At 40.8% G+C, this 12264-nt stretch overlaps 1 protein-coding gene across 5 annotated transcripts in view; it reads right to left on the bottom strand.

Moving 5' to 3' along the window:
* Positions 1 to 12264, bottom strand: part of ST3GAL6 (ST3 beta-galactoside alpha-2,3-sialyltransferase 6) — a 59219-nt gene that overhangs the window by 31887 nt on the left and 15068 nt on the right. For 4 of the 5 annotated variants that reach the window (XM_045785374.2, XM_045785373.2, XM_045785376.2 and 1 more), the window contains exon 2: positions 8756 to 8910. The gene's annotated coding sequence lies outside the window, so the exon portion shown is untranslated. Of the gene's footprint in view, positions 1 to 8755; positions 8911 to 9021; positions 9158 to 12264 lie in introns of those variants that run through there. The other variant, XM_087861701.1, reaches the window with a different exon arrangement.

Raw genomic sequence — 12264 nt, forward strand, 5'->3', positions numbered from 1 at the left:
TTAACATAGAATGCCTGCTTTAAGGGAAAGGGGGAAAAAAAAAAAGCAAGCCCTCAGTAGAGCTTCCTTTACCGAAACAAACAAGTTTCAAGATGTTGACATGAATCATGACAGACCCAGCTTCTTGGCTGCAGCTGTTCCCAAGACCAGGGTCCTGATAACATTCTTTACAAAATTTAAGTCATAAAGCAATTATTTATCTCAGGTGTGGGTAGAGGGCTTCAACGGGAGAACAGCAACATTGGCAGAGATCAACTGTTTCTCTCTTCTCAAATTATATTGATCTATGAATAATCTCCTTATGTCAAAGTGAGCTCAATCTTGGGCAACGGTTTTCCCTTCTCTTTAATAGTAACAGTGTATGGAGCTTCAAAGTTCATCTCTTCCGTCACTCACTTCATTTAAAGCTCACAACAAGCTTGATAAATGGCACATAGGCATGATCTTCCTGATGAATGAGGAAACTGAAAGTGTCTGAGGTTGAACTGCCCTAGGTCACACAGTTTGAGAGACAGAAATAGACTGAAGGTCTGACCATTTCTTCCTCACGGTTCTATTCCTGGTGTCATCCTGTCTCTCAAGACAAAAGGCATGAGGGGAACCAAAAGAGAGTTCTAATCTACAACTTCCGGACAATGCTCCTCTGGCTGCTAGAGTTCCTAAAGGGTAAATTCAGATATCCGTGAAAGGGAAACAGCTCTGGCCAGCGTGCCCCCGAGTGACATGGCAGGTCCAAGGGTCAGCACCAGACGGGGGCTTGGTAACAGGCACATTCCTGAGCTCCTATTGGACCGGAATCTCAGGCTCTCAGGAATGTGCATTGGAACAAGCACCTTTCAATACAATTCTTACACATACCAGAGTTTGAAAATCACTGCCATTGTATGCTCGAGAGAACCGCGGAGGGAAAAAAAATAATGGGTTTACTGAAATCCAGAGACCACCACAGATGTTACAGTGGTTCTCCTGACTAGACTATGAGCTCCCTAAGAGCAAGATAGTCGGTCTTGTCTATCATTTTATTTCCAGCATTTTAATACCTGTCACACAGAAGATGTTAAGTAGATAGCTGTTGAATGTAGTTACACATCCCATAATTAGATGCTCTGTGTTTTTTTGTAACGAGAAATGCCCAACACGTGGCAAATGCCCAATGGGTGATGGCTGATCAGCATCATTAAGACAGGAGCATTGCGCACGTGCTCGTCACGTGCCAAGGCAGGTGAAGAATGGTTTTGATGCCTTAACCTCTTGTAATCCTCACAACCACCCCGTGAAGGGGGTAGTAAACTTACAACTCCCATTTTATGGATCGGGAAACTAAAGCTCTGACAGGAGCAGTAACTCTCCTGAGCTGATAACTCACAAACCCAGAACTCCAACCGTTTTCTAGCAGACAGGAGCCCATGCGCTGTACGCCTCTCTCCTGATGTGAGCTTTCATCAATGGGTGCAGGCCCATCTTTTTGAGAGCAGAGTAAACACTACAAAACATTTCTCTCATTTGTCTATCCTACCAGCTCCGTAAGCAGTATAAATTCTAGGGATTGAGGAAATCAAGAGGAAGGTTGTAGTCGCAAACGGGGCTGAAGCAAAACCCTATTACTCCCAACCTTGTTCTTCCCAACTTAGTCTGCTGGATTTCAGGAAACCCATTATTTTTTTTTCCTCCGCGGTTGTGTTGAGTGTCCCAGAGCAGGGATTCTCAAACCGGAGTACACAGAGGAGAGGACAGGAGGGTGCTTGTTTCGATGCACATTCCTGAGCCTCAGGGCAAGCCTGATGGCGTTACCTATAAAGACAAACCAACCAACCAACCCTATGGAATGACACTTGAAAGTGGTCGGATTTTTATTTCTGGACGCTCCTAATGCCCTCTCAAACCCAAAGGAGTTCGTTTTACCAACATCCAGCTAGAACAAAGTGTGTTCAACAATTCTGGAATAATTGTTCTATTCACCAAGCACGAAAGCCCTGTGGGTATCTCAGGATCATACAACACGAAGGAAAAAACACACTTTGTGTTCACTCTTCCAGATGCTGAGCACACAGACCCAGCCTGCCTGGCCTCTCCGTGACATTTCCTCTACAACCTGGCTGCGGACGCTCCCTAACGCCCCTCTGGTCAGTAGGCTCAGGCCCACACAGGCTCTGGGACTGATCCTGGCCCAAGGAAAGGGAGCCTGAGGAGCCCTGGAGGAGCAGCTCAATAGTTTGGTCAGGTTCTGGCTCATTCCACGCTGACCTTTGCCATCTTCTTCACCAGGCCTGAGTCTGTTGCCGGCTCACTGGATGACATCCTTGTTTCCCAAAGTCTGCATTCTTCTCTCTCAGCCACCCCTGCAGCTCTGCAGCCAAACTTCCAACTTTTTGGTAACTTGGACCTGAAACCACGTCCCCATCTACTCTGTTCCTCATGCCCTCTGCCGCCTCAGTGACTGACAGTGACTGCTCTTCCACTCCTTGGTCTCGCCTCGCACGCCATGCACTGCTGCTCCACAGTCTTACCCAACAACCTGCGCCTTTGTGCGTATTAGATAAGAACATCCCCTCTGGCTCCCCTCATCACGTACGCACAGATCTTGGCATGGGCAGGATTTCACCCACAACCTTCCCCTTAGGCAGGTGCCCCTGTTCCTGGCTCACCTCCGCAGCCTTACTGGGTGGCCCGGCTGGCAGCCGGTGTCCAGCCCTCAGAGAGCTCCTTCTCCACACAGGTCTCTACCAGTCCCCAGCTCACACTGACACACGCCAGACTGTGTGAACTTGGCCAACAAATCCTACATCCTGCTGCTTTCCTCTTTGTATTTATTGCTCAGTTTATGGCTATTCTGTCATCACATGCCCATGTGAGCATTAGCTCCAGGTCTAGCTATGTAGTAATGTCTAGATTTTTTGGTCCAGCCCCATAGGTCCCCTAAGCCTCCTAGACCTAGCCATCTCCATATAGCCCAAGACTCAATGGAGACTATGTAAAGGGCTCATTCCTCTTTAACTCATTTACCACCTCTTTTTAAAGTATGGTCCTTATTACTAATTGGATGTAATGTGTCTGGTAGCCTCATTAACATAAAAGGAACTCCACCCTTTGGTGCTGATGATCCTGTAAATAATAACACAGTTTATTAAGTACTCACTAAATACCCAACAGTGCACTAAGCCCTTTTCACACATGATGATGAAAGCAAGTAGAGTATCCCCATGCTGGAGACGCTAAATTACCAGAGCAGTGGCCAGAACTCAAACTCAGATCTGAGTTTAATTGCACATTATGGAAAACTTTTAAATTGTACATATGGGAAACTATAATCACCTTTTTAAAAAACTATTATATCATGAACTTTATATTCACTTAATACCTCTTTTAAAGTAAAAAAGGGGAATGATACACATTAAATATATGCATTTATTAAAATACACTTAGAAACATTATAATATGAAAAAATGTTTATAATTTTAAAAAATAAATCTTAAGGACTCAGTACTCTGATGAGATTTCTGCTAGAAGGACCTGAAAATTCTCAGTAGGCCATAATTAAAGAATAAAGAGTAGCACATACAAAATTAATATGCTATATTATACCTGAAAAAGTGAAGTTCAAATCTGAAATGTTGAGTTACTGCTATCTGATACAAATTAAGCGGGGAAAAAATCTGACATTACTGAATAAATAGAAAATTTGACTTATGCACCATCCCCCTTTCCCAAATAATTGTCTAGTTTCAACAAACTGGACCACCTGTATACATCCTGGCTGATTCCTAAATACATAGTTTTTTCATTCTGCATGGCAAAAGGAGAACATGGATAATTAACTTTCTCTCCTCCTCCCCCAATTCTTTGGCTAATACAATGATAGGCAGCTAGGTCTACTATACACACACTCTTCTTTCAGTCTTTCAAGAAAGCCACTGCTTTTGCCAGATTTCATCCTTAGCATATGTGGACAGATCTTTTTACCTAATTAAAGCTAAGCTTTCCCTGCCAAAGCAGATGACCAAGTCCTCTCCTGAAAACTGGGTGTGCTTACTGCAAAGAATATAAAAAGGACAGAAATGACTTTTCAGCAGAATTTTGTTTTTTAATAGCACAGTGGGACACACTGAAATCATTCAGCTAATAGCATACTATACTGGATGCTAAAAATATATGAACTCAAGTTCCTGTTTTCCAAGATCGCTCTCTTCAGACTCAGCTACATTGAAATACACAAAGAAGCTTTTAAGGGAACTTCTTACGTTCCTACTGTTTATTCATATTTTCTCCTAGAGACTCATTCCTTCTCCCAGAGTGGAAATTTTCTCTATTTCCCAATTTTAATACCCCACTAGTAAGATAACCTCCAAGGAGTATTAGATGGTTAACAGGTTAATGATTGTGGCTGATTTTTTAAATTAACTTTGAGATAAAATTTTTATACAATAAAATTCACTTTAGGTGCACAATTTGATGAGTTTTGACAAATGTATACAGTCATGTAACAACTACTAAAATCATACTAAACATTTCCAGCACCACAACCCCCCCCCCCAAGTTCCCATGTTCCTCCTTAACGGCCAATTCCCTTTCCCCCACTTCCTGGCTCCTGATCTGTTTATCGCTATACTTGGGCTTTTTCTAAAAGTTCATTTAAATAGAAGCATATGGTAAGTATCTTATTTCTAGCTTATTTCAATTACTATAAATGCTTTTGAAAAAAATGTCCATGTTGTTGCTTGTATCAGGACTTCACTCCTTTTTACAGTTAAGTAGAATTCCATTGTATGCCTATACCACAATTACTTATCAATTCACCATCTAACAGACATTTGGCTCTTTTTGGGTTTTGTTGTTGTTACTGTTAGCAGCGCTACATTAAACATTCAAGTACAAGTCTTTGGATAAGCATGGGTCATACAGTAAATGTATGTTTAACTTTATGCAAACACTTTGTATTATATTCTGGTGCCTATTCCTGAACACAGTTGCTTCAATTCCTCAAAGAAAAAACAAAAAACCCTCCACCCATAATAATTCAAGTTACTGATGCCACTGAACAATTTGAATCACTGACAGAAGAACTAATACATCTGTTACTATCCAGCGCTCATCATGGATGTGTACTCCCCCAGCTGAGAAACAGAGCTTACAGGCTGTGGAGGGAACTGTTACACGGTTTCTAAATATATAGGCCTATCTGTTGGGAGACCTGAAAAATATTTTGACTCCTGCTGTTCAAAGTGGAGTCCGCGGACCAGCAGTATTGGCATCACTTGGGAACTTGGTAGAAATGCAGAACCACAGCTTCAAACCCTTGATCCACTGCATCAAACTGGCACTTTAACAAGACCCCCCAGGTGATCTGTGTGTTTGAGAAGTACTGATGGAGATGGTCAGGGAAAGAGAAATTATATCCGGGAGGGTCAGGGCTTCACAACAAAGGTTTTTGAGAGGAACCAGAAGCTCATTCTAAGTTCCTCACTATCTCCTTTAAAAAAAAGTCTTTTCAATTTTCCAATCAACAGAATTTTCTCTGAAGAAACCAGTCAGATTCTCTCTGAAATAAGGGGCTTTGAGAAGAATTTCCCTCACATTCCAGGGAATATTTGTGGTCACCTTGTAAATTCCCTAAACATTTTCATTCCTATATCGTTTTCAGTCTTATCCTTCCACTTGCTACCACTATCACCACGATACTCCTGGTATTTTAGGAGGAAACACCCCTCTCGTTGTATCTACAGGACACACATTTCACTCTGCATTGCCTAAAATGGTCAACTGCATCACCAGGCAAACCTTTACAACAGCATTCCCAATTACTGTTGTTCCCAGCTTGAACCCCGGAATTACCGACCTCAGAGCTGGGAAGAGCTCATGGCACTTTGACAGAGAAAGGTCTTACGTCACCATATTATAGAAGAGACAGCCAGGATTTAGAAAAATTTAAAAACTTGCCAAAGGGGCTCTCACTCACAAGTAGCAGAGTCCGTGGCACAGATGCACATTTTTATGCAGACTTTCCTCCAGCACAGTTCCAGTCTCATGGTGGGGGGCACAGTAATAACCCACTAGTCTTGGTTTTGTTCTAGTCCTCTCCAACCTCCACGGTTCTCAATTCCCAAGCCACCTCCCTTGGGTGGCACTTCACTGGCCTGGGTCTCACTCCTCTAACTTCTCTGCCTACGTTTCTAGGTCTCTTCCTCCTGGGCACACGTAATGTGGGCGTGCTCAAGCTCTTATCTTAGTTAATGCTAGTTCCTAAACCCATGTGCCCATTTCTTCTCAGCTTCTAGCAATGATCTCTAATCTCTCTTCTCTTTAAACCAGCCCACACGCTGCACCTGGAGCCAAATCCTCAAAGCCCAGCTCTCATTTGTCACCCACTCCACGGGGAAACCATCAGTGGCTTCCCACCATCTGCCAAAGAAACATAAAATCACTTAGGCTGGCATGTCGGACTTCTATAATTTGGTCCTTCCGTCGTCTTCTCTTCCTCTCCATGCAATTTATTCTTTGCAGGTAGCAGCATAATGAGGTGTTAAGGTTGCCTGCATGGCAATCCGACCCTGGGGGTTTGAGTCTCAGCTCTACGTATCTGACCAGTTATAGGACCCTGGGAAGTTGCTTAACCTCTTCATAACTCAGTGTTCTCGGCTGTAAGATGGGAATAATACCACCCAACAGAGCTATGGCAAGTAGTAAATATAAAGCACTTGGGTAAGTCGGGCACACGGTAAGGACTGTCCTAATCTTGTTCTCATTCTACTTTTAAAACTAGTGAAATATTGGCTGCCCACAGATCAAGCCCTTACTAAAAAAATGAACTTTGTAACATCCTGGCAAAGACCCTAAAGAACGAATGATGTTGTACTAATAATAGCCTCAGAAAATGAAGCTTCCATTACTATGCTAGCTCTTTCTGCACGTTCATTTCAACATTTCAAAGTATCCATGATAGGAAGACTTACTCATCTGCTTCTGAATAAAAAATGAAAGGGCTGGTTCAAGGCAGTAGCAATCCATCAGCAAAACTCATGTTAGAATTAGACCCTATTTCTGGCTAGAGAAGCTACATCTTTTTATGCTTTTCATAATAAAACTGCTCTAGAGTTTTAGTAAAAAACAACCTAGACTTGTAATCAGCATATCAAATTTATGTCTTGAAGCAAGAAATAAAATCAAGAACTCTGGAAATAATTTGAGTGGACAAAAAGTTTCATCTTACACCATTATACTACTGAGAAGGATTCAAACATTGTGTTCTCGATTCAGAAAAAAATAGCAGGGTCAATCAGCAATGTCTAACAAGGTGAGGGTGAGGAGCTGAGTGTCTGTTAGCCTTAGAGAACGGGAGCAGAAAACGAAACACTGCAACAGATGGCAATAAAAACAGTTTAAATGTTCTGAACGCTTACATAACAGAACTGCTCAAAGAGTCTACATATGTAATTCCTTTAATCCTCAAAATCCCCCTTTCTGTTGTCATCCCTGTCACACGGATGATGACACTAAAGCAGAGAGAAATTGTAACGTACCCAAGAATCCCCGGGGAGTAAGCGGCAGAGCTGGAATTCGAGCGCAGGCACACGCCAGAATCCATGCCCTTCACCATTATGCTATAAAGACTCAAAATAGTTGCGTCTGATGCCAGGAGATGTCAAGATTGGCAGGAAAGACAGTTCTACAAATCACCAAGATGATGACAGCCCAGATTCCATTAAATTAAGATACGTCGAGCAGTAAGAAACCTGCAGATCCAGCCCTAAGTCTGTGGTGTTCGAAAGTTTGCAAGCCCAGTGGCTCAGGACCCCGGGGAAGGGCTTTGAAACCACTCATGAATAATCTCTGTGTGAACAATGAAGAGCTCAGAAAAGTCCCAAGGACCAAATCCCAAAACCATTGTACATGTCCAAATTTGCCAGTACCACTAAGGCATTATGTTCTCAGCCAATGGGTGTCCTTCGCAAAAACGACTTTCAAACAAAACAGTAATGTAACAAATTTGCTCGAAAAATAACTTCTTTCTGATGAGCCTTCACAAATCAGAAAGACTGTATAGATGCACGGGTAAAATGTGGAACTGATTCCTGACGGACATGTGAGCTCCAGAGCTTTCTCAGAATAAATTTATGAAGTGGGGTTTTAAATTTGTACATGGGTTCCAGGAATGATAAGGAGAATAGGCCTAAAAATCATACAAGGTACTTTAATAAAATTATTATTTAATTTAAGGATGGAGAGGGAACTGAGTTCATTCTATTGAGAAAACAATGCCCAGAGAGGGTAAGCATCTTGCCCAAGGTTACACAGCTTATTAACAGTGGTTTCTACAATAGCTGTGATGCATGTAATGTTCTTACTCTTTCACTTCCATATTAGCTTAGAATAGTCCCCAAGAAGATCTATTCACACTGAGAATAAAACAAAAATTTAAGGGGCATTCAGCTGGCTTAATCAGAAGAGCATGCAACTCTTGATCCTGGGGTCATGAGTTCTAGCCCCACACTGGGTGTAGCAATTACTTAAATAAATAAACTTTAAAATAATAATAAAAGTATTTATAACTTCCATAGCTCAATTTTGGGATATGCTGACGAGTCACTGGTTACATTAAAAGTCTCAAGGGCCCTCTGGCCCCATGTTGAACTAGTAAGACATAAATTAATAGGCATTTTAAAGTCATTTGCTAGAGGTGGAAACGTTGTATAAGAACATTCCAAGTGTTCAAACTCACATCTAAGAAGCCTGAGGCAGTGGTAGTGTTGCCTTCTCTTACCTGCACTTTTAGGAATCTGTTTCCCAAAGGCTCCCGAAGGTGAGGGATGTGGTTAGGGTCCCAGAGGCCTGGGAGCCTGTCTGCTAAATTGTCGGAGCCCCTCCACTAGAAATAACCCAAGACAAAGGGCTGGGTTGCTTCGTTACTTGCAAGAGCTGAAAGAAAACACAAAGATAGCATGCTTATTAAGAATGGGCTCAACTGCCCAAGAAAAACCTTAAGCCATTAAAAAATGTTTAATAAATACATTATCTTAGTAAACTCACTTCTGACCCCTCCCAAAATGCTTGACAGAATGATGAAATCACCAAAAACAAAACAAAAATCCAAGAACAAAACCGGCAGCATATATTGCATTACTATAGTTCAAGGCTGGTTATCCACAGGGTCCAGCTCGGTCTCCTTGGGAGGAAAAAAAAAAAAAACAACAACCCATATCCAGTTCAATTAATCCAAAACAACCTGGTAATGAAAGAACCATCTGTCTTATTTTTCAGCTTCTCTCCACACATACACACAGCTTTATTGTTAAATGCAGAGGTGAGAGAGGGAGCTGTTGCTCTGAAAACCCTCCGAGGAGGAAGGGAAGGGAAACAGGAGAATGAGGAGGAGGTTAAGAAGAATGAAAATATCCAGAAGAAAGTGAGGGGAAAGGAAGCATGGAGAAATTACAAGAACAACTGGTTTAAGAATGTGCTGTGGGCTACCTTCTCAAAAAAATTTTGAAAAAAAAAAATCCCAAACTGCTCTTGCTACAGCCTTTCTTACACAAGACATTGCGGTGTCTTGTGTAAGAAACAAACCAAAACATTGCACACTCTGCCCTTGTGCTAGTAGAAAATATTATTAAAAAAAATTTTTTTAGGAAACAAATATCAAAATATAAAACCAACAAAATATGGCAAATACTTTAAGAAGTCACTATGAACTCTAATGTCCTACAATAAGGAAATAATTGTACTTAGCTATTATGAAAATCATTTAATAACATGAAAAAATATTTAGATTCTACCAAGAAGGAAAAATTTGAGAAGCTGAGAACACGAAAATTATTTCTGTGTATAAGATGGATGTGCATGTGACACATTACTGAACGACACTAGAGAAAAATGAAATCCGCTGATCTGCTAAGTTGTGGGTTACAGGGAATTCTGGTTTTTGAAATTGAAAATTTATAAGACACAAAAAAACGCTTATTTCCACTTTTGAAATGCCAAGTAGTTGATGCATTTAGAAATTAGAAGAAAGGCAAAGTGGTGTTTTCTAGTAGCTTCTATTATAATGGAAGTCTCCACTGTGAAGCAGAATTTTGAGCCTAAGGAAATTATGGATAATTATACATTTGTGCCTCAGAATCATTCTCTCTAAATGCAAAGAAAGTACAGCTCCTGGGTTTCTATCATCTTCTGCCCACTAATACTTATTACCAGCTGAAAGTAAAGGAGAAATCACAATTTTGAAGTTGGAAGGGTCCTTTAAAATGATCGAGTCTGAATACCTGGTAAAGAAACCCCAAGCAGTCTCATCAGGAACGCTGGGGGATGGGGACTTAGTTACACCTGGAGAAACTTAAATCAAGGCAGCAAACAAGATCACCCATTCTCATGTTTGAATGACCGTCATGAAGAAGAGGCATTAGCCTGGTTCCGAAGGCTTAGTGAGGTGGGGGGAAAAGTAGGGGGGTATAAGCCAAAACCAGTAAACGCAGTATTCAAGGAGTTAGGTTTGAGCTCAGTAAGAGAGAACCTGCTAATATTTGGGTTGCCGAAAGATAATACAGGTTGCATTATTGGCTAATGAGTCACTTGTTACTAAAGATACTCTGTTCTAAAAACCACTTGGGAAGCATTTGGACAGCAGTGCTTAACAAACTTAAATGTCCATTGGCATCACTCGAGCATCTCGTTAAACTGTGGCTTCTGATTCAGTAGGTCTGGGGTGGGGCCGGAGAATCCGCATGTCTAGCAAGCTGCCAGGTAATGTCAAGGCTGTGAGTCAAGATTGTCAAGAATGTGACTCGACTATAAGCCTTAGACTGTGATTTAAACCAGTGTTCCCCAAAGTGCACAGAGTCTTCTAACCATACGACTTCAAAAGGACTCTCCCACCTTGATTTGGGGGCAGATGACTAATAAATAGCGTAAGTGGTGATTAGCAGGATTTTGTGAGTCCACACATTCAAAATTCAAAGAAAGTTTGTATCTTGGTATCTTACAGGACCTGCCCCCATCATACTTTTGAACAATAATTAATTTTGCACAATTCTAAAGAAGAGATGTTTTACTTCCACTAAAAAAAAATGATGGTCATCCTCCAAGCTTGGCAAATATTTAAAAGCAAATAACTACATTGTAAATAAGCACTCAGCATTCAAAAATGCAGTAACTTATGATTTCAGTATACAACAGCGAACAGAGAAGTAGAATGAAAGAAAATATAGCTATAAATTTTTCCCAGTGTTCTGTGGTATAAAATCGGGTGTCTCCAAAGGTGGGGAGGGGGTAAGTCTCCCAAGGCTACAATTTGTGGCCTTTTCAATGGAGGGCTTTGCATTATTTACCTAGCCCTGAAATTTCACTTCCCTACCATCCATCTGGGTCATAAAAATTCCTTCAATGTTTGGAAAGTCCCTGTTTCGGCTCTGCTCCCCTATCAAATAAATCTGGACTTTAATCAGCTCGAAATCCTATGTGATGTCTTTCCTGGAGAAATGTGCTAATATCTGAACACAGACCTTCCTTAAATTTGAAAGCGTTCTTATGTTTCTCTCCCAGAGTAAATAAACCAACAACTAAGAGGGAACCAGTCTCCTGTCTTTCTTCTGACTCTGAAAGTCAGAGTTCGCTGTTTCAGTTTGCTTGAAAGTTATAAGTAGCATTCTATCTGATTGACAAAAGCCCTTTTTTTCAAGCTGCTTATTTACTTGTCAGTTAATTCTGAATGAACCTAGCTTATTCTGCTCCTCGGGAAGTAGCACCTGTTAATTCCTCTTTTGCTATTTTTAAAAGAAAAAAGTGAGTTAACATGGGTAAGCCGTCAGATGAACCTGCACAAAATCTTAAGAGTAAGGTACTGGAAAATTTTCTGCTTTCCACAGCACATGAAAATATGTGATGATACTTATATTACTATCCATCAGATGATTCTCTAAAGCCAAACTACAAATACGATGCAAATCTTAATTTGGGGTATTTTATAATATTATTACAAGTAAACAAATACATGTGATAAGTATTTTTTTATGAAATCATATAATCCTAGATTTACTTTCTAATACTAGTAAGTTAATCCTTTTGGCAAAGTGAGTCAAATTGATTTCCTGATAAAATTAACTCTGAAAGTTTCCACCATCTATAATAACTGTTGATTTCATCAATAAATAATTTCTCAATGCCTACTGTATACCAGACATTGTCCTAGGCACTAAAGATAAAGTAGTGAAGGAAAAAAAACCCAGATGACCAACCGGGAGAGAGGCAGATATTAGCAAGCAGTTCACAAGTAATTAT

Source organism: Ursus americanus, chromosome 4 (assembly GCF_024610735.1).
Source record: "Ursus americanus isolate L20-20 chromosome 4, mUrsAme1.1.p, whole genome shotgun sequence".
NCBI lineage: Eukaryota > Metazoa > Chordata > Mammalia > Carnivora > Ursidae > Ursus > Ursus americanus.